Source organism: Equus przewalskii, chromosome 3, assembly GCF_037783145.1.
Source record: "Equus przewalskii isolate Varuska chromosome 3, EquPr2, whole genome shotgun sequence".
Taxonomy (NCBI): Eukaryota; Metazoa; Chordata; class Mammalia; order Perissodactyla; family Equidae; genus Equus; species Equus przewalskii.
In genome coordinates, this window is record NC_091833.1 from 52,976,976 (window position 1) to 53,003,703 (window position 26,728).

Below are 26,728 nucleotides of genomic sequence, written 5' to 3' on the forward strand. Positions count from 1 at the left end.
AGAGAGGGAGGGAAAGAGGGAGGGAAGAAAGAAAGACCGCACACATTGATCGGGGTATGTAAAAGGAGTACAGGAGCCAACTGAAAGAACACCCAAGGGCCAAAGCTGGAACAGTTTGGGCAAAAAAATAAATAATGTAGCACTGGGTTATAACCCAAAGTATAAAATAAATACCCATGTGTCCACATTGAAATAAATAAACAATTGGATAATTAATAAGGGAAGAAGAAGAGGCAAATCTCCCATGCAGAATGGTTTCAAATAAACTATGCAGATACTCAACTCTCAAGAAGGGGGAGAAAAACTCCTCTCTCCTTAGAAACGGACTGCACATAGTGACTTCCTTCCAAAAGTATGCAGTGTGAGAAGGGAGGAACTCCTCAAAAACGTTAAATCATCAAAATAAGGAAAGTCTGAGAAAATGGCATAGTGAGAAGAGCCTAAGAGACAGAATGACTAAAAGTCATGTGGTATCCAGATTAGGCTCCTGGAACAGAGAAAGGACACTAGGTAAAAACTAAATCAACTGTAGACTTTAGTCAATAATAATATATCAATATTGGCTCATTAACAAAGGTATCAAAAAGTAACCAGATAATTGATGCATTTATTTTCCATTTTGGACATTCTACACAGACTTAACATTAAACTATGTTTCTACCCAGCTAAAAATTCTGATGAAACCTGGAATATTTAGTAAAATTGCATATACTTCCTAACTCATGTAGTAATGATGATATTTGCAAATATTTGTATGAATAAGTGCTTCTATTTTAATTGGCTTTTTGGCACTGTAGAGTCATAGTTTGTGTACACTCAAGGAAATGTCCCTTTCTTAGTATCCCTTTCTCTCTAGATTTGTTCCCTTCTTTTCCCTCTCTGGTGTCCACAGAATTTTTTTATTAGTCAGAATTCTAACGCCTTCCTCTAGTTTATCCTCCTTTTCAAATGTTCTCAAAGTTCAATTCTGGCTAGTCCAAACTAGGACAGATGCTCTCATTGGACATAGAATGAACCAGGGCACAGACCCACAGGCTCACTCTTTCTGCCAAGAGATCAACAGAGAATCTCTGAATTCTCATCTTCTCTCCTCAGCATTGAGACCTTGTTATATACTATTAGCACCTTAAAAATAGTGTGACCTAGGAAGAAAACAAAGAACCAAATCTAATGATGGCTTGAGGGAGAACTGAAAGGGAAGCATTGGTTTTTATACTTGGTCCTATTTGAGCAGGGGAGATGCTGGGCAAGTCTTCTTATAGTCTCTGTCCCTCAGGCTACTCATCTGCGAAGCAGGGCCACCTATAAATATCACGAGTTATACTGTGAAACAATGTCTCAGCGAGCACATCATGGGATGACACTTATGAGCTAGTATTTATGAGAAAATAAAATAATTTAAGACAATATTCATGAGAATATTTGAGAAATGTCTGTTCTGATATAAGAAAACAGCATATATTTTGTTATGGACCCTCTGGTTATCTGATTGATAACAACACAGACATTCCCCATCAGAGAGGAGACTTGCTGGACTTGGCGACATTCTTTTAAGTTCCTTGGGCAGGATTTGACAGTTTTGCAACACTAAAATACACTCATTTGCATCTTCCTCAGGAACATCTGGAGAGGGGAAAAAAGTGGCTTTGGAAAGCTGTTCAGCTCACAGAACACTGAGGCTGAGCAAACATTCCAGCTTTCCCTCGCTGGCCATCACTCACACCCAATGTATTTATTCTTTTTCTCTGACAAGAGAGCAACATTTGGAATAGCTCAAGCTGCTGAGTTAATCATCGAGACGCCATGGGGATGTTTTAAGCTGTGGGCCTACCCACCTCGTATGATTTGGTGTCAACACATCCACTGGACTGAGTAAGGCAAGCACTGCAGCTTGTCCGAGGCGGAGGAATCAGATTTGCTACCTTCCAATTTTCCCATCTCTGTTTAAAGCATCCACGCCAACGGTGAGAACTTGCCAGTATTGCAATGAGTCATTGGCTTCAACTCAGGGTTGGACCCAAAAGATTCTTCCCTAACATGGGTGGAAGCTTTTTCTCTTTTCTCTTATTGTGTAATTGTACTCTTTTTCCAAGTACACAGGGACTCAGACGCCAGATTTTACCTTATCATTCTTGAGTTGTGGTAGACCCTTCTGAAGTCACTCTCTATACCCACAACTCCCTCCCTTCTTCCTAACACCCAACTAAAACCGATAAAACATCACTATCAAAGACATATGACCTCCCATCTCCTCCTTATGGTTTCAAATGAAGCCAGGCTGGAGGTCTAATGCATAAGGGAGTGGTTCCTGATCTTATTTGTAGTAGAAAAATGTATATCTTTGCTTTGCTCCATAGAAAAAGTTATTATAGACTTATTACATATTTATTTTCAGTTAGAAAGTCAAATTCAAATATAAGGCATGAGCAGGCAGGTAAAATGATGCTCAGAACATGGCTTTTTCAGTAGTTAAACATCTTGAAAGACAGTCTAGTTGGGGAAAACCAAATAAAATGCTGATTGTGCTAAGTTGGCTTGTGAGTTACTGGGACACTACCAAGAAGTTAAGAAATAAGTTAAAATCAAGATATGTCTACGAAAAAATATTTTTGCATGTTGAGCTTGAAGGGCATGTAAGTGTAACCCTTTCCATCTTAGCTTGTAAAGCAGAATTACAGTAATAATAATAATGATGATGATTGGAACTTATGACTTGGAACAACTTTCATTTATCTTGGTGAAGCCATGGGGAAGTGTTTATGGAAATTGATGTCAAAATTTTTACAAGCTCTTTGTAGCCTTCCCATAAAATAGTTGAGGCCAAAGTGTTTGGGGGGTGGGTTTCAGTTATCTAGGTAGTTTCTTTAGGCTTTCTCTTTATTTGATAAGGGCCAAAGAGTCAATCTGTGTTTCTATCAACAGATGATGGTCAGGAAGACCAAGATACCTGGAACGTCAACTAGAAAAAGAATTAAAGAGAGAATTTCTACCTTTCCTTTCCAGGTAGCAATGATATTGTAAAAATTTCTTTGACATTCTTTAAGAAAATCTCAAAAGCATTTTTCTTTTCTCTTATTTCTATGATGATTTGTCTTAAATTTCTCCTATTGTGGCACGGTTGTTTAATACACTGGAATTAAAGTATTAGAACAAATAAGGCTCTGCCAGCTTTTTGCTGTTAAAAAATGGTTTCCTTGTTTTGGTTCATCTCGGTTAACTGAAAAGGTCCTCACCTAATCATGTCCTCTTGTCATTGAAAGGCAGGAAAAGAACTAACATAGCAGAGAAGACTATTTTCAAAATCAATCCTTCATATTTAAAAGAGAGATCCATCCTCTCCAGGAGGTGCAAACATAGTCATTAGAACCGAGACCTCCATCTTCTCAAGTGCCCTTCCATTTTTTCACACTGAGAGGAGCTTTCAGGTGCCTGCTGGGCTAACTAAAATAGATGGCTTTTTTCCTTTAATGGGGTTCAGTTTGATTTTCTGTCATTGTGGTCAATGACACAGGACCTGTTCCACTGTCTGAATGCTAGAGGAACATGATTTTCCCTCACATCATTTGAGCTGCATTATTTTCACTTACCTGTCAGCTCAACGTCATTTTTGGGGGGTGATCTTCGGTCCCGGCCCTAACATTTCACTGTTCCCCAAGAATGTAGGTACATGGATCCATTGGATAAAGGTACTTCTCATTTCTTAAACTCTTCTGGGCTGTCAAGGAAAACAGTGAGTCTTTGAGCTGTCTTTTCTGCTTTATGTTTGATCTCTGAGACAAGGAAGAAACATCCTTCTGCAATTTCTCTACATTGCAATTTGTACAAAGTCTATCTGTAAAATGGCCCAAGGGACCCCTGTGTCCACAATGAATATTGGAATTGGTTGTTCATTCTTCCTCCTCAGGAGGAAAGCTCCACTTGACCCCCAGTTTCTCAGGCAGTGCACAACTCCCTTACAACCATCCTGAAATAGTCCTTGGTACCAGTTGTGTATTAGACTCCACTCTTGGCCTCACCAAGTCAGATACATCAAGACAGGCTCCTCCTGTCCCCTAAACAACTAAAATCACACTCACAAAATCACGGCCTCTAAGTCACAGTGCCCCAAGTACCATGTATCGAGTGTTTAGAATGTACTAGGCATGGAGCTGAGTGCTTTACACTCTTGATTCCACTGAACCTTAGCAACAATGCTGGAAGCAGGCATGGTTTAGCCCTGTTTTACAGATGAGAAGACTGAGGCCCAGTGAGGTAAACAACGTTTTTCTAAATTCACCACTAGTGGCAGAACCAGATTTTAAACTCAGATTTTCTGTCTCCAAAGCCAAAGCCCTTAACTTCCACCACATGCCACACCCTTCCTCCTCCACCTGTCCAGCAGATATGAATGAGGCTGGACCAGGGAGGGAGTTGGAGATGGAGTGGTTGGAAGAAGACAGAAGATGCTTTTTAGATTTTGATGCTTTTAGACCTTAAGTTTGATTTTATGAAGGGGTAAAGGAGAAGAGAAAGTAAAGAAACAGTCCCTTTCTCAAGACCCTCTTGGAAAGCACAGAAAATGCATTTCCCCCCAAAGCTTACTGAAAAAATGTTCAAATATTCTTTGGGGTTCTTTGACCTTGGCTTTTGGAAGGAAGGAGAGTCTCTTTGCTAAATGGGTCTCTAGTACTCTCGACGTTTTGGATAAAGCTTACAATATTTGTGTCACCGCAACGTCAAGGGTATGGGAACGTCATTGGCATGTGTCACCCTCATGTCTCTTTTGTGTGCACACTCCTGGTGGGTAGGTGCAGCAGAGGTATCTGCTCTTTAAATGGCCCTGGAAATGTTGCCAAGAAGTACACTTACATTATTTAAAGACCTTTTAAGAGAGAACCCTCCCCCCCAGCACACTCTTGGCTGATAATCCCCACTGAACAATCTGCTGTTATATTTCTTGGAGACATTATTTAAAATCCTTTTAAAGTGCAGTTCTTCCTACTTCCCGACGATTGATACCTGTGAAGGGCTTAATAGTTTCGGGGAGGGAGGTAATAGGGAGGGAGAGAGGAGGATGACTGCTGCTTAAAAGGATTTAAAAGAATGTTGCAGCCATATTTCATAACCATGATGCCTAAAAGCCTACAGTAAGGGGAAAAAAGAGCTACTGCTTCTTTCTCTGGACATTAAAAAAAAATTGGAATATATTCCTTCTGAGTTTCCTTCACCTGCTTGAAGAACCGTCGAGAAGATGACTGACCAGTTTGTAGTGGTTTCACATTTAGAGCTTACTGCTCATCTGGAGAAACTGGAGGAGCCCTTAGAATTTTCTGAAGTAGAGACTGAAAATGCAAATATCTACAGAGGCCAGGAAGAGAGAAATGGGCTGGATGTAAGACAATAGGACTCATAGACTGCTACATTTAAATATATATATACGTGTACCATAGATACACACACACACTATGTATATATATACATAAACATATGTATCTATCATGCAACATACACACATACATACATGTATCTGCATATATATAAACGTAATTTATACCTGGATTTCAGATAGCTTAAACAAGCAGTACAAATAGCTGATATTTCTTGAGCACTGTGTTCCAGGTACTCTTCCTAAACTTTATACGCAATATTTCAGTTAGTACTCATATCGATAATATGAACTATATACTCTTATTCTCATCTTTTTAAAAATGAGAAAATGAAGGCACTGAAAGAGAAGTCATTCAGCCACTGAATGGGCCAACCAGGGTCCCCCGAGTGTCTGGGTGCTCATTCCAGGGCCCAAGTTCTTAACCATCACAGTTTTCTGAATGAGAACCCAACCATCCTCTTGTAAAGTCTTGAAAAATAGTCCACGGAGTCTGCAAATGATGCCCCTTCCCATTGTTATTGCCCTTTTTCCATTGTTATCTTCACTACTCAGCAGCATCGGTAAGGTCAACACACCATTGTGAAACATTTATAGGAGCCAATGATAGATTTTAGTTCTTTTCATAAAAGATTTGGGTATTTATTATTCAGTTGCCCTAAATGCCATCTAGCCTTCAAAAATTAAGGGATCTTGGGAAATTTAGAACTTGAAGGGAATGTAGGAATTATTGAATCAAATGATCTCGTTTTACACATGAGAATACTGTAAAGACCCAGAGAGAGCAAGTGACATGCCTAAAATGACACACTTGGTGGCAAATGCAATACTAGAATCCAGGTATGTTATTTGCTACTCTAGCTAAATTCTCTTCCCATCCCTGGTTTCCGTGGTTTATGGCATCCAACTTTGCCATGCCCTTCCACCACGTCCCTGGGCTTGGCCTTGTGACTTCCTTGCTCTTGTACTTCTGCCATTTCCATGGAAAGGAGAGGGCAGGAGAAACATGGAGTCAAACCTCTCCAGCTAAGCCCAGCTTAGATCATTCAACCCCTTGCTGACCCACAGGCTCATGAGAAATAACTAACCGCTGTTTTGAGACAATGAGTTATGGGTTGGCCTATTATGGAGCAATAGGTAAAATTAGGTTGTTTTGTTATTGTTGTTGTTAAGGTTCCCAGAATGTTCTCTGAAATAAGCACGGGCGTTTTAAATGATGGAGACTCAGTGTTTTCCCTCTAGAAGGTTCGACACTAACCCTCAGCTAAAGCAAAAAGCCAAAACTGATGTTGAGAGAAATTGTCTTATTATTTGGAACTCAGCTCAAATAGTACCTCCCAAGAGAAGCGTTCCCTTGATAACTAATATAAAATTGTACCTCATCTTCCTAGTTAGTCGCACATTACTCTGTTTATGTATCTGAAATTATTTATGTATTTATTTTTACCATTTGATTATTTTCTCCTCTAAAATCGAAGTTCCACGAAACTAATCCTACCTGTTTTGTTTACCACTGTATCCCTTGCACCTGTTACAGTACCTAATACATAGTTGACCTAACTAAATGTTCTTGAAGGAAAAATGTTATAGAGTATTTTCAATTTGCCTGTTAGACATTTTTGGGTCTAACGTTCTCAGGGCTATTCAATGAGTAATTGGTCTAATGAATTACGGAAGGCTTTATAGAGGAGGTGACATTGAGCGATCCTTGAGAGATAATATTTCACCAGGATGAGATGTGTGGGTTGACATGAATGCAGAGGTACTCCAGCATAAATAAAAAGATGGAAGTCTGAAAGTTCTCAATATAACTGGAGCAATCCAGCTTGGCTAGAGCTTAGACTCACATATTCATAGCAAGAATAAGAGAAGATAAGTCTAAAACATTTCTTGGTTCCAAATTGGAAAATGTCTTGAATATCAGCCTAAGGATTTCATATTCTATCACTTAGATTGTAAGGTTTTTAGGCAGCAGTACATTTTGGGAAAGTAATTTTGCTGGTAGTGTGGAAGGTGAAGGTGATATAAGAGAAAGTTGGAGGCAAGAGATCATTTAGAAGACCATGGTCAATTGTCCAAGTGAGAGATGATGACTAGTACAACTAAGGCAGTGGCAGCAGTGGGAAAAGAAGGGAGGCAAAGACATTTAGAGATGCTAAAGAGAGAAAATTGATGGGTTTTGTTGATCAAGTTGAAACAACAGGTGAGGAAAGAAATCAAAGGAAGACTCTAGTTCTGTAGCTTATGTGACCGAGTGGGAATGTGATGCCAAGCTGGAGAGAACAGGAAGAGAAACAAGTTTACAAGAAGATAATGAGTCTTGGATATATTGGATTTGAGATGTTGGAGTTTCATTTCAAAAACTTATTACACTCAAGGCTTATGTCTGGAATGATCCCTCCAAATATGCAATAAGAATAAGCCTTCTGAAATGGTCATTCATTAGCTTTATTTTTAAACATCCTCCTATACCTGTGCATTACCCGTAAATGGACATCATGGTAAGTTAAAATAAGCACAATTCCTTTTTTCTTTTTGCCTCTGCTTACACTATAAGACAGAACTGGCTAGTGGGTAGGATTCAAGATATTTTGCATTCAAGTTTTTGACAGAGGAAGGAGATGAAAAGGAATGGATTTATTCTCTGGTTATTTTACCACTCAGCATTCCTGAGCCAAATCATTAATAGTCAAGAGAAATGAGCTGATTGGTGATACACACAAGGTGTGAAGATAAACTTGGGTCTAGAATGCTGCGGGACCTCTGGGAAGAGAGAGAGAGGATGTTGATATTTGCAGAAACTACATGGGCTGAGCAGTGGGCTGTAGAGAACACATCTTTTGTGCCAGACAGCCAAAGGTCACAGCAAAGGTCAGTGCTACCTAGTTGCCGTGGTGTTCCTGGATCCAACTCTCTTGGAAGCTTCAGGCATACTCAGCGTATGTATAATTCAAGCCATATGCATTCTAAAGATTTATTCTTAAAAGCCCCACAAACTTGCAATCCCTCTTGATAACCCACACTGCTTGATATAATCCCCACCATCCAGAAGTTCTTCTTCAGACCTAACAGTTTTTTTTAGACTCTGAGTGCTTCCAATCTAAGTTATACAGGCCCTCGAGCCTGTGATTATTTCTCTCTTGATGAGACTTATCCTCTGTCTCTCCCTCACTAAGCTACAATCTTCTTGAGGGCAAGGACAATACCTTGGGTATGTTTATATTGGAGTCTTTGGCACTCAGTAGGTCCTCGATAAGTGTCTGCTAAATTTAAGAATAGATGAATGCAGCCCCCATAGATTACTGTTTTCACTCTTCAGATGTGCACAGGTTATCATGAGATCATTCCTCTGACCTGACATCTCACATGTCCTAGAATCCCACTGTCTTCAGTGGAAATGTAAAGGCATGCTTCTCAATACGGTGCAGACGAGACAAGGGCTGGTAAAAGGAAAATTTTGATATCAACGAATTTGTTGTGAAAAAGACTGTATTAATGGAAAATGCCATCAATTTTCTTTAGCCCAACTAAGCTCTAAAGTCATCTCAGTATAAAAAATTGAGAAGTGTACATAATGGGATAGAAGTTTCCATTAGAGTGGATGTGTTTGAACGTCTATTGAGTGGAGCTTTCTCAAAGAAACATGAAGGGATTGCTTATGACAACAAGTCACCTCCACTCTGTACTATGTCATTCACTGAGGCCTGCTGTCCCTGCTAAGATGGGGTCCCAGTAGGACAAATCCAAGATGAGCAAAATTGGCAAAAGTTTCTTCTAAATGATGGGAAACAAAAAGGATAGCCTAACCTTTATTTCCTTAGGCCTTTATTCTTCATCTTCTTGTGGCATAAGTTCCTTGTCTGCAATATATTTAGAGTGTATTACATCCTACAGTTTTGATAGCAAGGGCAAAGAGGCAAGCCACACCAAATGTTTTCACAAAACTGTAATTACATACACGTCTCTTATGCCTTCATCTTCCCAAACAGTTGTTTACTGTAACTTCCAAAAAATAAACTAGTAATTACTGCCCATGTGATGTTCATAAAGCGAGACTTTACTAATTGATACCAATGACTCAGAATTTGTGGCTTTATAGGGTTATTGTTAAAAATTAGAGCTTACAATCATTGATGAATCTGTCTAAAATAAGTAGTCTCACAGATCAAGATATTAATAGTTACTTATATGAGTGTTAGGAGTTTTGATTATGAAATAGTTCTCTCTTCAAACTTAGACCCTCTAAAATTATTTGTAAGTAGCCATTTTAGTTTAATTGTGATGGGAGCTGTACTGTTATAATTAACTATAGTAGCTTTTTACAATTGGATTAATAAAACTGCAACCTTTAGAAATTTCACTAATAAAGGCCAGCCTTTCCTTCAAGTACTTTGATTTTACTATTTATCAGGGTCAGAATGTAATCTTTAGAAGCAGAAGAGTTACTATCCAGTCAAGGAGATAGAATTACACTTCCCCATCCATGCTCCATTGCACCTTAAGAGTTAGCGACCTCAAAGGGCATCATAAAGCTTATTTTGATAGAACAGATACAGAAATTATACTCAAACTATGACAGTTTCCATAGATTACCCTAAGGCAGTACAGTTTTGAATGAGAATTATTTTCATTGGGGCTCTCTTATGTGGTCATAAACATCTTAGTAAGTGCTCCATGCCACAGTCTGCTTCCAGTGGTGCCATATCTGAGAAAAATCCCTGCTCTTTCTCGTTCTATCATAACCTCAGTAGCAGAATGAATCATAAGTTCAATAACTGAAGATGGATCTTTTTGCCTCTACTCTGTGATCCAGTGTCACTCCCCAGAGAGTGGGGAGGAGGTGGCGTTGGCCATAATGTCCTTAGCTAGAATTGCTGGTAAAGGGCATAAAGAGGAACAATTGAAGGTGATAGTGGAGTCAGTCTCCGGCATTCTATAAGCTTCTTGGCTCACCCCTAGGGTCTGCTGCATCAATTGGCAAGACTTCTCAGTACGGGGTTTCTGTGGGGAGAAGAGCCTTAACTTCTTTTCAGATTTAAAGGCCCAGTCTGCTGCATGATGGATTCTCCCCTAATATCATTAGCTGCACATGCTGCTAACTGTAATGGCTGCTAATCCATCTGAGCAGCCAAAATGATATTAGCTTTCAATAGGATTTACATATATCCAGGCTTGTTTCTGCATCAGCTAGCAATTAAAGTTTAAACTGTTGAACATGCAGCTTGCTGTAGGCTAAGTAATATTTAATAGCATTAACAATGCATTTCCCTATTCGTCGCCGAATCTCTTTACAGGCTCATCAATTCGCCATCACCTTTGTATGGCACAGCCGACATTAGCTCTTATCCTAACAGCTTCCAGAGGAGGGCACTGTCATAAGAGACAAGACAATAGAGGTGCCAGCTGCACGTAGAAGTATTAGCAGCATAATTTATGTTTTTATTCCTATCCACACTCTCTTTCACACACCCACACCCACACTCGCACACTTATTGGAGGAGGCGCGGCACTTATCCTTTCGGGTCTGGCTTTGAGAGACTGTAAATCAACTTATTTGGACTAAAGTGTCTATAGAAGATGAATATTAACTAAAAGACTGTTCAAGTCATTCCAAACCATGTGAGGAATCCATCTCTTTCAAAGTTCTGTATAAGCAGACTTAAACTCTCCTGACTGGTTTGTTTAGTAAAGATTTATTTGTGCGAGATTGAGCGATATCAGGCCAGAACAGAAACTCCACGAGGGTAGCCTCTTTGTCTTGTTCATAGCTGTATCCTTAAGCACTACGACTAACACATAAAAAGTGCTTAGTAAATATTTATTGAAGTGACGATTGTGTCATATAAGTGATGGACAATTCAAATTTCCTGATCCCAGCCCCAAGCACCTGTTATCTCCTCCCTTGCTCGCTCTTATCCACACGCCCACTGCACACCCACTCCTTGTTTCCAGGTCATTCACCAATGGGTAGACAAGTCAGGGATGGACAGAAAGGTCCAGCTTAGAAGAAATTCTGTAAGTGCTCTGCAAGCAAGGTGTCCCTGTCAGGACCAGGCTACGAGTGGCTTGATGCAATGACATCTTTCTCGCCTGTGAATCTTCCTGCTTGGGGATCATATTGGTGGATGTCAAATGGTTGTCATTATGGGGTGACTTCAGGATGAAACAGTGTACTAGTTTCCCAGGGCTGCCATAACAAACTATCGAAACCTGCGTGGCTTAAAATAATGGAACTTTATTATCTCACAGTTCTGGAGGCTAGAAGACCAAAATCAAGGTGTCAGCAAGGCCGTACTCTCTCTGACAGCTGTGGGGGCTTCTTCTAGCTTCTGGTGTTTGCCAGCAATCCTTGGCATTCCTTGGTTTGTAGGTGCCTCCCTCCAGTCACACGACTGTCTTCTCCCTGTGTCTTCACATCGTCTTTCCTCTCTGCATGGCTCTCTATCCAAATTTCCTCTTTATATAAAGACACTAGTCATATTTGATTAGCACCCACCCCAATGACCTCATTTTAACTTGGTGGCCTCTGTAAAGGCCCTCTTTCCAAATAAGGTCACATTCTGAGGTACTGGGGGTTGGGACTTAAACATATCTTTTAAGTAAACAATTTAACCTGTAACAGAGAGCTATGTACCATCTGGAAGATGCTAATGGAATGTTTTCAAGTCTGCAAACCTCCCTTCTTGGGAATCAGGATAATCTACTTTCTCTGGGCATAGAGGTCAATAATAATTGAATTATTCTTATCATTTCTTGGACCCTCCCATTTTGTAGTTCCCACCTCAGGTGACTTTTATTACATGATGTTCTCCAACTCTTTCCCTGATCATTTCTTAGGTTCAGTAATGTCTCTTTCTTGTCTATCCCTTAAATGTGGCATTCTATCTAAACCATCAGTTGCTCCAGAGTCTTGCTGCTGTGTCTGGCCAACAGGCAACTGCGTTAAATGACACTTGCTCTTTGGTCCTACTACACAAGGATGATTGAGTCTACTGTATGTAAAATTGGTCTTGTGAGACAGTCAGACCAATTCATTCTAAGAGTTAGCTATTTTATTAAGAACAATGATATCTAAAGGTCATACTAATTTTTTATTTTATCTCAAAGTAATTTATTGTTTTGGCATTCACATAGAATAAGAAATAGAGGTAACCATAGTTCTTATTTACATAGATATTGTCTATTTTGCTTTGAAACACAAACTGCTGGAAATATTTAGCACTCTTAGGCCGGCATTAGCTCGTGACTACCCAGGATGTATTGGTTTGAGATGAATGAGGCACATTTGCCTTTTATACCTCTTTTCTTCCTCTTTGGAAATTATTTAGTATAGTCGTGATAAGTTTGGTAATTTTGATGGCTTGCAAAGCATTGAAGTCTCGTCTTAGAAGAACAAAATGTCCCTCATAATGACATGAAGCATGTCCTCGTGATGTACTCTACATCCATAAGTCAACTAAAGAAAGAAATATCACTGATACCTATTAATTAAAAAATTTTATTATTTTTGTTGAGTTTTATCAGCTCCAACTTCAGAGAAGAGCTCCATATAGATGTCCTCAGCCAGAAGGGACAAGAACAGATGAATGACTTTCTTCACGCTTCTTGTTGGGTGAATCAGTCATGCTCCAGGGTCATGTTAAGTTTGCCACTTTTGTACAAAATCACTTAATAAATTGATTGGCACCTTATCTCTGTGTCAATGTCACTCCACTTTTAGAGATGTCCAAACTGTTTAAATATCAAAAACAAACCATGGAGGACAACTTAGTGAGAAAGGGCTTGTGCTAGCTGGAGATCAAAGGGAGGCGGATGACTGCTGTATACATTTGACGTTACCAGAGAAGAAGTATAGGGATGCAGTCAGTGCATATGCTCAGGGCTTCTTGGCTGGCCTCGGGGAACGGGGAGAGCAACCGGAGAACATGCCAGGACGAGCGTCTACAGAAAATCAGAGTGACAGCTTCTAAGGAAAACAAGATTTTCGGCATTAGGAAGGTGACTATTAGAATGTGACTTCATGTAAACTACTTTTTAGAAAATTAATGAATCCAATTCTGGGCAGGTTAAAGAAAAAAAAGTGTCCTTTGAAGTGAACAAAGGTTACACACTATAAAGCAAAAAATCCTCACATTAACAATATGATACTTTAAGCCGGCATAGACAGAAATTTTAAGAGAGCTCTAAATAAATTGTCAGTAAATCCTCAAAAAAAAAGGACCTGTGGCCAAATTTTCATTTATGAGTGTTCTATTAACTTGGGCTTGTTGTCTGAGTTTTTCACACGTGGTCACTTAATGAATGTGTAATGTATTTGGTTATATAATTTATTGCAGATGTGCTAGGAAAGATTTAGGTAAAAACATTAAAAGAGGGGCAATATGAGAAGAAGCATTATCCTTTAACCTTATGTGAGTTATTCTCCTGAATGATTTGATCATCAACTATGGTGTATACAGAGAAAATTTTCAGGATAAGTTCTATTCAGACCGAAAAAGCAGGAGTAAACTATAATTTTAAGTAGTTTCCCAATTTGAATTTTTTTGGTCTGACATTCTTATCGATAAGGTTGTAGGATGACATTGGGCACTCTCATTCTTTTCTTTAAAGCAGTCACTTTAAGAACACAGCACCCGTTGTGAGGAGCCCAGGATTGGAAAGGATGACTTCAGACCACCTTCCAGGCATGCTTGTCTGCTCAGTGCTTGGGTTAGGGGACGTTAAAAGTCAAAATGAAAGCAGAGTGTGCAGCCATTCCCAAAGTTACTATGTGTTTGGTTTGGACTTCTACTTCCATGAATTCCTAGGATTCATTCGCAAAATGCTAAGTAAATTTTGTGTTTCAAATATGAAGAGAGCATCCAAGGAAAAGAATCTTTGAAAGTAGTGCAATACTGTATTATATAAAATCTCCACCAACGGAGTCCGCATGCCTGCACACCATCCTGTAAGCCATCTGACTAAAAACATTTTGATGACGTTGGTATTCTTCTCCAGCTGGTCTGAGCTTTAAGGGCAGGGATGCTGTCTGTTTTACTTCCTCCAGCCTCTAATGTAGTGTCAGGCACACAATAGGGGTTCAAAAACATGCCCTGAATATTTGTCATGTGGATAATTATAATTTAAAATGGCTTCAAAGTTTAAACTGATGAATTTATTTTCCCTCAAACCTATTCTTCTAATTTTTCTTATCTTCATAAATGGTAATACCAATGACCTGATTGCTAAGCCCTTGGTTCTTTTCTTTCCTTAGTCCCCATGTTAAACAAGCCCTGTGCTTTGCTATCTTGGATCTGTCCTCTACTCCACAGCAGCCCTGCTGCTGGGCAAGCCTGAGTCCCACCACTTCTTGCTTGGACCACTACAATGGTCCCCTATCAATTTCTCTACTTTTACTCTTGCCTTTCTTTCATCTGTTCTCTTCACAGCTGCCAGAATGATCCAAAAGCACAAATGGATCATGATATTCCACTGCTTAAACCCTGTAATAACTTCCCACAGACCACAGAAAATCCATTTCCTTACGAGGATCTACAAGATCCATATGGTCTGGCCCTCACCTACCTCTCCAATCCAGTTTTGGCCTACCCTTCCATTCATTCATTATAACCTAGCTGCGCTGGTCTTCCTTCAGTTCCTAAAACATGGCATGCTTTTCCCCACCTCCTGGCTTTTATTCCTGCAGCTTCCTCTGTCTGGAACAAACTTCTTCCTGATCTTTGATTGGCTGGCTCTTCTTTTCACTCTTCCTGTCTGGTTTATCTTCTGAGAAACTGTCCTTGGACCCCCTACCTGAGTAGGTTTCCGTCACAGCACCTCCTTGAGCACTTCACCTGCTTTGTGTGTTTTTATAGTCCCATCACTATTTGCAAAAATTAATATTCTTATTATCTATCTTCCCTAGTACTTTGGAACATGTCTGTTTTGTTTGCTATAGCACCAGTACAGTGCCTGACATATATAATCAGTAAATATGAAAAATTAAATGTTATACATATAATATATACAGCATAAAGGAGGTAAATGATAAAAGTTTTTATTTTGACTTAACCACAACCCTTTCTCTATTTATCCACTTACTTACTAGGCACCAATTTGTGAAAGATGTTCTGGGGCTGCTGTGAATTCAAAGAAAGAGACCTGCCCTCACACATTTATACTTTGAGAGAGAAGATTAGTATGTACATCAGTAACTATAATTCAAGAGATGATTGAGGGGCCAGCCTCATGGCCGAGTGGTTAAGTTCGTGTGCTCCCCTTCAGCAGCCCAGGGCATCGTCAGTTCGGATCCTGGGCACGGACCTAGTACCGCTCATCAAAGCATGCTGAGGCAGCATCCCACATAGCAGAATTAGAGGGACCTACAGCTAGAATATACAACTATGTACTGGGGGCCTTTAGGGAGAATAAGGAAAAAAAAGAAAAAAGAGAGACGATTGATGAGAGGTGCTCTGAAGTTTTTATTTATATACTATTTATACTTAGTCTATTTTTTAAAAAAATTTGCATTGGACTGTGGATGGGCGTTTCAAGGAGAAAAATTACTCATCTCTGGGTGAATCAGGGAAGGCTTCATGAAGGACTTGGAGTTTGACTTCGATTCTGATGAATGTAGAATTTGGAGGTGCAAGCATAGCGAGAAAGGGCAGTCAGTGTAAATGAGCAAAGCCGAAGTGCCTGCTTACATGGGCAGCAGCTGGAAGGCCCGAAGCTCGCCTGAAAGAGAGCAGAGGGGCTGCGTTTGGAAAGTGAGGTTAAGCAGAATTGCATGGTGTTTGTAACTGCCTGGATAAAGAGTTTGTGTATTTTTTGCATAAGCAAAGGGGAGCCCCTAAAGGTTTCGATGCTGGGAAGTGATTTAATTCAAGCACTGTTTAGGATGGTTAATCTGGAAGGGCTTTGGAGGATGGATTAGAACAAGGAAGAAATGGAAGTAAGGGAACATGTTTGGAAATTTCAAATTCCAGGAAAAGAGACAAAATCTATGGTGATCACAGTGTGAGCGGAGAGAAGGGGTAGATTTGGGAGGTACCGCACAAGAGAGAGCCATCTGTTCTGAAACCTCACTGACAGGTTCAAGGTGTAGTCAGGGAGAAAGAGATAACTGCGAAGATGATAACAGAGTGGAGAAGAAGAGCGAAAGTCTGGTTTCATACAATAGCTGGGGAAGGAAAACTGAGAAGGAGAGCCCAGTGTGAATACTTGAGCCAAGATGGGAGATTACATTGCAGTAAAGATCACGATGATGAGGTTTTAAACTTTACGTCCTGTTTTCTGCATTGGACCAAAGAAGGCTAATACCTCCTAATTCACTCTCCTTTAAGGATTTTGTTAGAAGCGGTCTGAGAGATCAACCATTTCTGATTTCTACATAAATCTGGGCAAGTGGGGTAAAGTGAATGGCCTTTGACACAGAGTCAGATGACAGAGGTTGAAGTCCTGACTTACTGCTCGGCAGCCAGCTGACCTCAAACTGTGTGAACTCTCTAACCTCAGTTTCCTTCCCCAAGAAATGGAGACAAGTCCATGATTATTGTAATCTCATGGACTAGTGGAAGAATTCAGCGAGATTGTGTATTTCAAAGTAGTTTGTAAATCCTCTTGAGAGGGCAGGATCCGAGGAAACTCCAGGTACATGTCTGGGATGGGTGCTGGGTGCTGGAGGTTGGGTATATTACATATTATAAAACTGCTTGAAATAATTGTCACTTTTAATAGCTTTTATAGCGTCCTTGTCCCTGAACATACAATCATCAAAAAAATTTTTTTGGTTTGTTTCATCGATCAGGTAATCTGACGTTTTTCTTTAAAAATTCTTAGTTCTATAAGAGTGAACCGAGCAACTGAGGAAACCTCAGGGCTCTGACAGGGGGGAAGGACGCACGCCTGCAGCCCCATTCGCTCTCCCTCTGGCTTGCGGAAGCCGAGCTTTCCCGCACTGCCTCCCTGTGTCCGCCGAGAGAAGCGCTGCGCGTGAGCTGCCGCCGGGTTAACCACGCGCCCTCGCTGTCTGGTTCAATCGTGCAGACCTTTGGGGATGCTGACAGCTGACGGGCACTGAATGCCGGCGGCAGAGCTCCGTGCCAGGCTCCAAAAGCCCGCAATGCTCTGTAGAGGAAAAAGAAATGCTGCTGGCGAAACCTTCCTCAGGCTCAGGCAGAACTTGGGGGTTACATTTACTTGGAAAAAAAAAAAAAAGGCATTTAGACAACAGGCTGTTTCTAAACCTCCCTTAGTGTCGCAAGAAATTTAATTTCCTTTGAAGTGCAAGCATTCCAAAATGAGGGATGTGAAGAGTTATTGCAACCCTTGAATATGGGGCAGACCCCTTAAAATAAATAAGCACCATGTTCACTCCCAAAGAAATGGCTTTTGTTTGAGTTTCAAGTGGGTTTGATAAGGATGGTGTTACAACATTTAATGAGGTGCAAGGGAAAAATGACTTTCATAAGTTCACATGGCTGTCATTATATTCTCTCCTACGTTCCCTTTCCCCAGAACTCCACCCTCACAAACTCGCTTCTGGATCCTTCGGCTTCCATTCAGTAGAAGTCAGGGGATATGTTGATAATAGTCTGCGTTTGCTGAAGTATATATGCATTTATTTTATGTACCAAGAAAAGCTGTAAACGAGGGGGAGGAACAAGAAAGCTGTGTGTGAACTGTTCTCGTTGGCATGTGGCAGCCTTCTGGAGTCCACACAGTGTCTTTTGAACAAACCCAACATTAAAACAGACACGCACAGATTTCCTAGAGCCATAGTCTTTCTTTATTTGATTCTTACTTCACGTGCATTTTATGTCTTGGTCATTTTTTTTTTTTTTTGAGAAAGATTAGCCCTGAGCTAACATCTGCTGCCAATCCTCCTCTTTTTGCTGAGGAAGACTGGCCCTGAGCTAACATCCATGCCCATCTTCCTCTACTTTACATGTGGGATGCCTACCATAGCATGGCTTGCCAAGCGGTGCCATGTCCACACCCAGGATCTGAACTGACGAACCCCGGGACGCCGAAGCGGAATGTGCACACTTAACCACTGCACCACCAGGCCGGCCCAATCTTGGTCATTTTTTAAACTCAAGAATCATCCTGTTGATTTCTTTCTCCTTTTAAAGTCATCTCCTTCAGTGGCAAAATTAGCTAAAGACACTCCCAATTGCATTCCACTCATTAGTATTAATGGAGTGACCACCATTCCCTTCCTTGGCTCCTTAGCCTTGCTTCAATATTTACACACCGGCTGAAGCTGATTGAGCAGGCGTAATGAGCCTTCCACAGCCGCACTGAGCAAGGTGGGGTGCAGGCTTGATTCCACGGGGTGGAGTTTATGGTGGAATAAGTGACGTGTCTTATAATTATCGATGAAAATGACAGGCCGTACCGCCGGGACTTGGCACTCTTGCCCAGCACTGCGGTGGCGACTGTGGCATCTCCCAAGCTGGGCTGATTCCCTGCCTCTCAAGCGACCATGAGAAGTGGAATTGCCCTTTAGCCTTCTCCAGCCTCGACTCAAATGATCATTTCATTCTTTTTAAGGGAAAGGTCCCTCTTGAGTCAGAGGGCTTGTCAAATTGGGGGGAGCTTTTTCCCCACTTTGGCCTACCCGAAAGGACAGTTTTATATGTAATGAGCTTCTGTTGGATTTTTTTCTGTTTATTTTCCAGTAAGATAAACAAGTCAACTTTCCTGCCTTCATCAAACACCTAATTCAGCGGGCGTTTATGTAGCACTTGGTACTTGCCAGACATTGTGCTAGGAGCTGGAGCCCCTGCCAACTTATTCTCTCCTCCCAGGATGAAGCAAAACTAAAAATAATCTGAATGGAAGACAGAGCTTTGAAAATATGGAGACATTCTAGAAAGCATGCACCTAAGAGTTTGCTTGACCTAATTTCAGAAAAAGAGAAAAAATTAAAATATCTTTTCATCTCTAGCAATATCCTTGTCTTCTCAACCAAATCACCAAAATTTTCTAGAGACGTAGATTATTTTTCGAGACAAGGAGGCCTCCTTTTGACTAATATTTGCCCCGTTAGAGCAGGATGTTTGTGTATTTAGACATCTGTGCTTCCTGTCACAAGACAGCTAGACTTTTTCGCATTGCTCTAGGTTTTGAAGATTTGTTTTTGTCATTGGCGGGTCCCCCCTTTAGCCCTGAAGCTGCAGGGCTGCCTCCCTGCCGAGAGCTCAGACTGTTTCTCTACCACACAGACAGTGTTCTCTCCCCACACAGCATCCAGCTTCCAGAACACTCTAGAATACATCTATATTCAGGACTACGTGTTGTTGATCCCGCATTCATTACCCAGCCTGGCTAGAGTACTTGCCCATTTTTGTTTCCATCAGCAGCTCAGAAAATCTGACAGATCCAGGGGACAGGATAAATCCCACCTTCAGGCTAGAGAGCCTGACCCAGAGGAGCAGAGGAAATGATGAGGCAGTTTTATGTGCAGGACTGTGAAGAAAAACTGGTACAGGGGAAAGGGAAAAAAATGGAGAGGGAAAGAATAAAGAAGAGGCAGGGTGAATGAAAGGGTGAGAAACCAAGCAAAAGAGCACTTAGGTTTGCAAAGCTGGGGCCAGGAGACTGGGCACGCACAGCAGGGTGCGGAGAGGGGATGTGCCCAAGGGCTGGGCGCTCCCGAAGCTGTAGAACCAGCCTTCCTGGGCGTGGGGTGCCTAGGAGCTCCACTCAGCTCTTCTGAGATTCCCAACACTCTTGCTTCCCCAAAGATAAACTCTCTGTGCAATAACCAGAGGAGTGTTCATAACTGTCAATTCTAATCATCTCTTTTCAAAGGTAAGAATATAAAGAATCTAAAAAGTTCCTAAAATGCACAATTTTGCAAAGCAGCCTAATGGCAGAGCCAGGTCTCTGGAATCTCAAGCAGGATGATTGAGCCGTTAGAGCCAGATAAATGTAGGCAAGTTTCGTGAGGTAGGTGGATCCATAGACAGGTAACCCCCGAATCTGCAAAATAGCTCCTGGAGTAAACTTCCAAGGGCAGCCCAAGCTCCATGACTGGAGGCTAGACCAGGAGCATCATAAACCAGAGTCCCAAATATAACCTGCAAAGACTGTCTTCTTCAACCTGCTGTACTTTCTGACAGTGTCTTTAGCTGGGATGTTGGGAGGGAAATTTTTTAGTTTTCCTTTTCTGCTCTCCAGGAGACATCATTAGCCACATTGATTGATTCATTCATTCATTGATGTATTCCTTTATTTATTCAATCATCCATTACATATTTGTGGAGTCCTTGCTTTGTTCAAGTTCCTGAATTACGGAAGTTCCTACTTTAAGAAAGCCATAGTCTCAACTTAAGACGTATTCCCAAACAATTTAAACCTGGTTCAGTGCACCAGTTACAAAGTTAAAGCAGTTAGCATACCAGCGTGCATTCTTCATTTCAAATAGTGTAGCTCACAAAACTGCATTAGTAGTTTTTTTAAAGGAGGGGGGAATTGGTTAGGAATGCATTCCCACACCTAGAACTTCTTAGTAGAGAATGTTCTTGCTTATAAAGGATACAATATTTTGCCAAGCTCTTGCTCTGAGCTAGGTAACTTGTGAAGTTTATTGTTTCATTAAATTACTATTACCATCCTCCAAGATGCTTTCCCCATTTTTACAGATAAGCACATGGAGGCTCAAACAGTCAAGTGACTTTCTTGTGGCCACTAATTGAAAGTGACAGAGTCAAAATTTAGGTCTCCGTGAGCCCCATTTTCTCTCTGTCTAGCACCAGATCTCGCAATAGCCAAGGTTGACTGGTGATCTTCTGGCTCCATGAGTTGGCAATGTCTTTTCCAGATGCTAGACTGGGAATATTTGTGGAGATTGGGGTAGAAAACTTGCCTAAAATTAAATGGTTTCTCTAGATTAGAGTGCTTCAATATTATTTGTTCAATATTAAATGCTTCTACTGGGCAGTCCAGAACTATGTATTAATTCAAGGATAGATAAAGAATTTCTCTTGCTCTTAGGAGGCTCATAATTATTTACGATAGTGAAAACATGGAAACTACCTAAGTCCATCAACAGATGAATGGATAAAGAAATTGTGGTAAATATATACATATATATATATATACACACACACACACAATGGAATATTATTCAGCTGTAAAAAAGAAGTAAATTCCTGCCATTTGTGACAACATAGATGGACCTTGACGGCATTATGCTAAGTGAATTAAGTCAGACAGAGACAGACAAATACTATGTGATCTCACTTATATGTAGAATCTAAAGAAAACCCCACAGAAACAAATGAAAATACCAGACTCACAGAAAAAGAGATCAGATTTGTACTTCCAGAGGTGGAGGGTGAGGAGTGGGGGAACTGGATGAAGGTGGTCAAAAGATACACACTTCCAGTTATAAGATAAACAAACACTGGAAGTTTAATGTACAGCATGACGACTACAGTTAACACTGCTGTGTGGTATATTTGAATGTTGTTAAGAGAGCAGATCCTAAGAGTTCTCATCACAAGGAAAAAATTTTTTTCTTTTTTTCGTATCTATAGGATATCATGGATGTTAATTAAACTTATTGTGGTAATCATTTAACAATATATGTAAGTCAAGTCATTATGCTGTATACCTGAAACTTACACAGTGCTGTATGTCAATTATATCTCAATAAAACTGGGGCGGGGGGAAGGGACTCATGGTCTGCTGGGAGTGGCAGTGATATAGGGACGTATACAAAGAAATGCAACATAGTGTCTGTGACTCCACAGTAAATTGATATGCATGGTGCCATGGTGGACAGGGGAGGGAGTGGTCAATTCTGCTCAGGAGCCAGGGCGGGGACGAGGATGGCTTTCATGGAAGTACATGAAAATGAGAATATGGATTTGAAAATAGCTTCCCAGAGCCTAGCCCTTACATTGCCATACATATTCACTATTTTTTTGTTGTGCGCACCTGGAAGGACTGAAATGGATATATTACATTCATTTTGTTTTGCTGCTTAATTTTCATGAGTTCTACTCCCTCATCTTTTGTGGTCCATATTTATTTTTATTTGAAGCCGTGGAATTGTGATCTAGATCTTTTGTCGGGGGAGGTTTTCCTGCTTCTGGCTGCTTAGGAAATGGGAGCCGAGGATACAGGGAGCATCAGCTTCTCCAGGGCAAATCGCTAACTCAGGATTTGGAAACTCTCCTTTCCTTTTCTCTTGCTTTCGCTAAGCAGCAGCCTTCTCCACCTCTGTCGCAACCTCCTCATCAACCGAATTCACATACTGGAAGGACGATAGTCTTGGGAGAAGAAAACAACCAGCTTCCAAAGACAAGTGAAAGAACCAACACAGTGGAACTGCTCCCGTGATGAACTTCAAGTGCGTGTATGTGTGTGGTTTCCTTACTCACTGGGAAAGTTTTTAATGCTTGTAGAAACTGAAGAGTCCTGGAGAGTTACAGAAAGCCCCAGCGGTCACCAGCTGACACTTGAAAGGAACTGAAGCCATATATCTACCCCAGAAAGAGATGGGGAAAGGACAGCAGTGGGGGGCCGGCTGCACTGGGTATTTTTTGTTTTTGTTGTTTCTTCCCTTAAAAAAGTACATGTCACAGACATATCTTCATCAATCATTCTCCAAACACAGTTACACGGGCATGTTGGTAGCTTGTTTCCTTATTTTTGTATACATTCCTGTGTGCTAGTATATATACACACAGACGCATCCCACACACACATGCACATATATCCCACACACACTTTCTCTCTCTCTCGGTTTCTCTCTCTGTACTCAGTCCTGTCAGCTTTCCTTGTAACATTTCTTGTCCAACAATTACTCAAAGCCTCAGCAGCATAAAAGCTGAAGAACTGTCACCTTGAAGTGTTGAGGGCTCTTAAGATGCAACTCAAGACAGAGTCCACTCTGAGAAACGCAAATCTCTTCTATTGTCTCTACCGATGTTGAAGCCATTTGCCAGAAGACTTTCCAAGGAAATAAAGGTGAGATTGGGAAACTTACTACTTAAGGACAAGTGAATCCAGTCTAAAGGATGGATGGTAGGGGATGAGACATACACATTTTCATTGTCTTTCTTGTTTAGTATGTGCAAGGTTAATAAAATAACCCGCTTAGAGACGTTGTGTCCAGAAGGTGGCTGACACCCATACCTGAGCTTTCTGTTCCTCGTTCAAAAGACCATTCTGGAGTAAGGAGTAGGGAGCATCTCTGGGTCCCAAACCCAAATTCCTACGGGAGAGAATTGGGGGCCCGAATTGGATCTGATAACCTTCCTTGCTCCCATCAGCTATAACCAAGGGATTGGGGCACGGAGAGGAAGCAGCTAGCGGGACCACAGTCCTGCCGTGTGGATGCAGGCAGTTCCTAGTGGGTGGCAGTTCTTTGAGACACCAACAAAAGGCATTTGCCACAGGTATGTCTTAAGAGAGCCCTGACTTTCCTTCTATCGGCCTAAGTATCTGCGTTAATTCGTTCACATTCTCTGTGCCTTCTCTTCCCCATATTTAAAACAATAATTTGAAACAGATAATATTTAAGGTCGCTTTCAGCTGTAAAAAGCTATGAACATGACCTGTGATTTAACTGTTCTTTTTTCAGTTGTAACTGTAACTTCTGGTTAAACACGTCAAGTTGAAGCCAAGAGATTATCTCAGCTCCCTCCAGAACTTCTACTAAAATGATAGTGAAGAATAAAAAAGGCATAAATACACAAAAATTAAAACAAAACAACAGGGTTGGAAAGGACAGCAATGAGAGATGCCTGCAAAACTCCAGGAGCTGGAAAGCTGGGGAACAAATGATAATTGACTTGGCAGAACAGAGGAAGATGAAATCTTAGCTCCAAGAGGACGACAAGAAGGTACCAATCTATCCACAGAACACTTGAAAGTCTCCGGAAGTAGAGAATTGGTTAGCTCTGAAGAAGAGAGTGCACAAAAAGGTTGAAAACATGCGTCTTGGTTGAGTGTCTTTCTTAGGAGCCGTGAGAACCCCAGATCTCCTTTGCACATCTATCATAGACTCTCGCTCCCCATCCCCAGGGGGACAGACCACCAGAGATTTACTCTCAGCAGAAACTGAATGAGAGAGGCCCTGGATCTGGACCCTGGGCAGGCAGGAGTGCAGCACTGCGCTGGAATCAAGGAGGTCTACTGGGAGAACCCTCCTCCTCACTCAGGGCCTTTTCCCTTGGCTCCCAGAACACTGGCCACCAGGCAGGCGATTGGAGGGTTACTCTCTGGAGAAATTCAACGACTCATGGAAAAGACCTACACCAGCCATTTGGAGTGCCCTAGCAAAACAGCCGGGTTTCTGCCTCACTATCCACTGTCCAATAGACCCCACCATGCCCAGGAGTGTCCCAATCAGCCTGTTAGTTCTTCTTTAGACGGTACGACCAGAGACAAATGAGAAGAGCCCCTAACGTGAAAGCCAGAGACCCAGCCGAGTAAACAGCACAAGGAAGCCAGGGGATTTGGAAGAAAACATAAAAGAAAAGTATCGATGTTATTTTCCAAGAGATGGGAGAAGATATTACCTGGTGAAGCAACAAGAGAGGTAAAAATAAACATTCACAGAATAAGAAAAAGCTCCAGGAAATAATACCAGGTGTGGCCACCAAAACATGTTCAGGGGAAGAATTGAAAATTAAAATTAAGAATTGAGAAAGGAGAAAAAAATCCAGATGGAAAGTAGAAGAGAATAGATAAGAAAATTAGGATTTGACTTCCGTGTGCATGAGTTGTAGCTAGATCTTTTTTTTTTTTTTTTTTTTGAGGAAGATTGGCCCTGCACTAACATCTGCCGCCAATCCTCCTCTTTTTGCTGAGGAAGACTGGCCCTGAGCTAACATCCGTGCCCATCTTCCTCTACTTTATATGTGGGACGCCTACCACAGCATGATTTGCCCAGCGGTGGCATGTCTGCACCTGGGATCTGGGCAGGCGAACCCCAGGCTGCTGAAGCAGAATGTGTGAACTTAACCGCTGTGCCAGCGGACTGGCACTTACAACTTTTTTCTCCTGCAATTAGACTTAACTCATTATCCTATCATGATTTACGAAATAACCCAACCTTTTTTCCTTTGGTTCAAAATGCCATGATTGTCATGTACTAAATTCTTACATAGACTTGGACTTTAAATTTCATAGCTTATTCATCTAGGTACAAAACATTTCCCATTGGATTAATTCTTACATAACAAGTGTTTTATCATTGTGAATGAGATTTTTTTACATTCGTGATATTCTTTAACTGCTTGTTGGTATTAAATAGTAAAGCTATTGCTATATATATATATATATATATATATATATTTATTTATTTTGCAATATACCATCTTGCTCAGCAGTGTTATTTCTAACAGTATATGAAGTGGGTTAGCCAGATAAACGATTATGTAACTTCCAAATGGTTACAAATGTATCTTCTCTTTTCAAATATTTATGCCTTTGACTTTGTTTTCAAGTCCTGGTTAAAACTTTCAGAATACTGTTGAATAATAATGGTGATTGTGGACATTCTAATTCCCTACTTTAGTGTGGCTGCCTTTAAAGAAGTGGTATGAACTCAAAGGCCTGTGAAAGTCTGGCAGGAAACCAACAAGTGATACCGGTCAAGGTAAGAAAACAGGGGGCCAACCCCATGGCTGAGTGGTTAAGTTTGCGCGCTCCGCTTCGGTAGCCCAGGGTTCGGATCCTGGGTGTGGACATGGCACTGCTCACTAGGCCATGCTGAGGCGGCATCCCCTGTGCCACAACTAGATGGACCCACACTAAAATATACAACTATGTACTGGGGGGATTTGTGGAGGAAAAAAGCAGGGAAAAAAAGAGAAGAAGATTGGCAACAGTTGTTAGCTCAGGTGCCAATCTTAACAAAAAAAAAAAAGAAAGCGACAACGAAAGTGGCACGAAACATAGTCACTGCCACCTGTTCTCTGTGTAGAGTGCTGGAAACCGTGGCAAACTGGAGCATTCAGAGCTGGTTTGCAATGGGAAGGCAGTATTTAGCTACAGTTCATTGTCATGGGGGCCTAATTTGCCAGAAGCTAAAAATCTGGAAGTTAAGATAAAATACGATTTTTAAGTGCAGGCAACTAGGGCAAATTAAAAACAAAACAATGAACCAGCCTAACCAACCTATTTGTGTGTTGTATCTGGCCCTCGAGCAGCAAGCTTGCAACCTGTCCTCTGGGCTGAAGTTACACAGTTGAGATATTGGCCGCTGGTTTCAGATAGATTTTTTTCATGTGAAGGATGTATATTTTAATTTATTCATTACTAAGAAATTGTGTCAAGGATGAATGCTTTCCTGATTTCCAGGAATGGATACTATATCAGCACTGAGATGATTTACACAATTTTTTATACTCCCAG

At 41.0% G+C, this 26,728-nt stretch overlaps 1 long non-coding RNA gene across 4 annotated transcripts in view; it reads left to right on the plus strand.

Annotated features, from left to right (window-relative positions):
• LOC139082284 (uncharacterized) overlaps nt 1-26,728 on the plus strand; it is a 55,158-nt gene that overhangs the window by 18,816 nt on the left and 9,614 nt on the right. The window contains exons 4-6 of one of the 4 annotated variants that reach the window (XR_011538124.1): nt 1,754-1,964; nt 2,923-3,003; nt 12,890-13,056. This is a non-coding gene — a long non-coding RNA (uncharacterized lncRNA). Of the gene's footprint in view, nt 1-1,753; nt 1,965-2,922; nt 3,155-12,880; nt 13,057-25,889; nt 25,971-26,728 lie in introns of those variants that run through there. The other 3 variants (XR_011538125.1, XR_011538123.1, XR_011538122.1) reach the window with 3 other exon arrangements.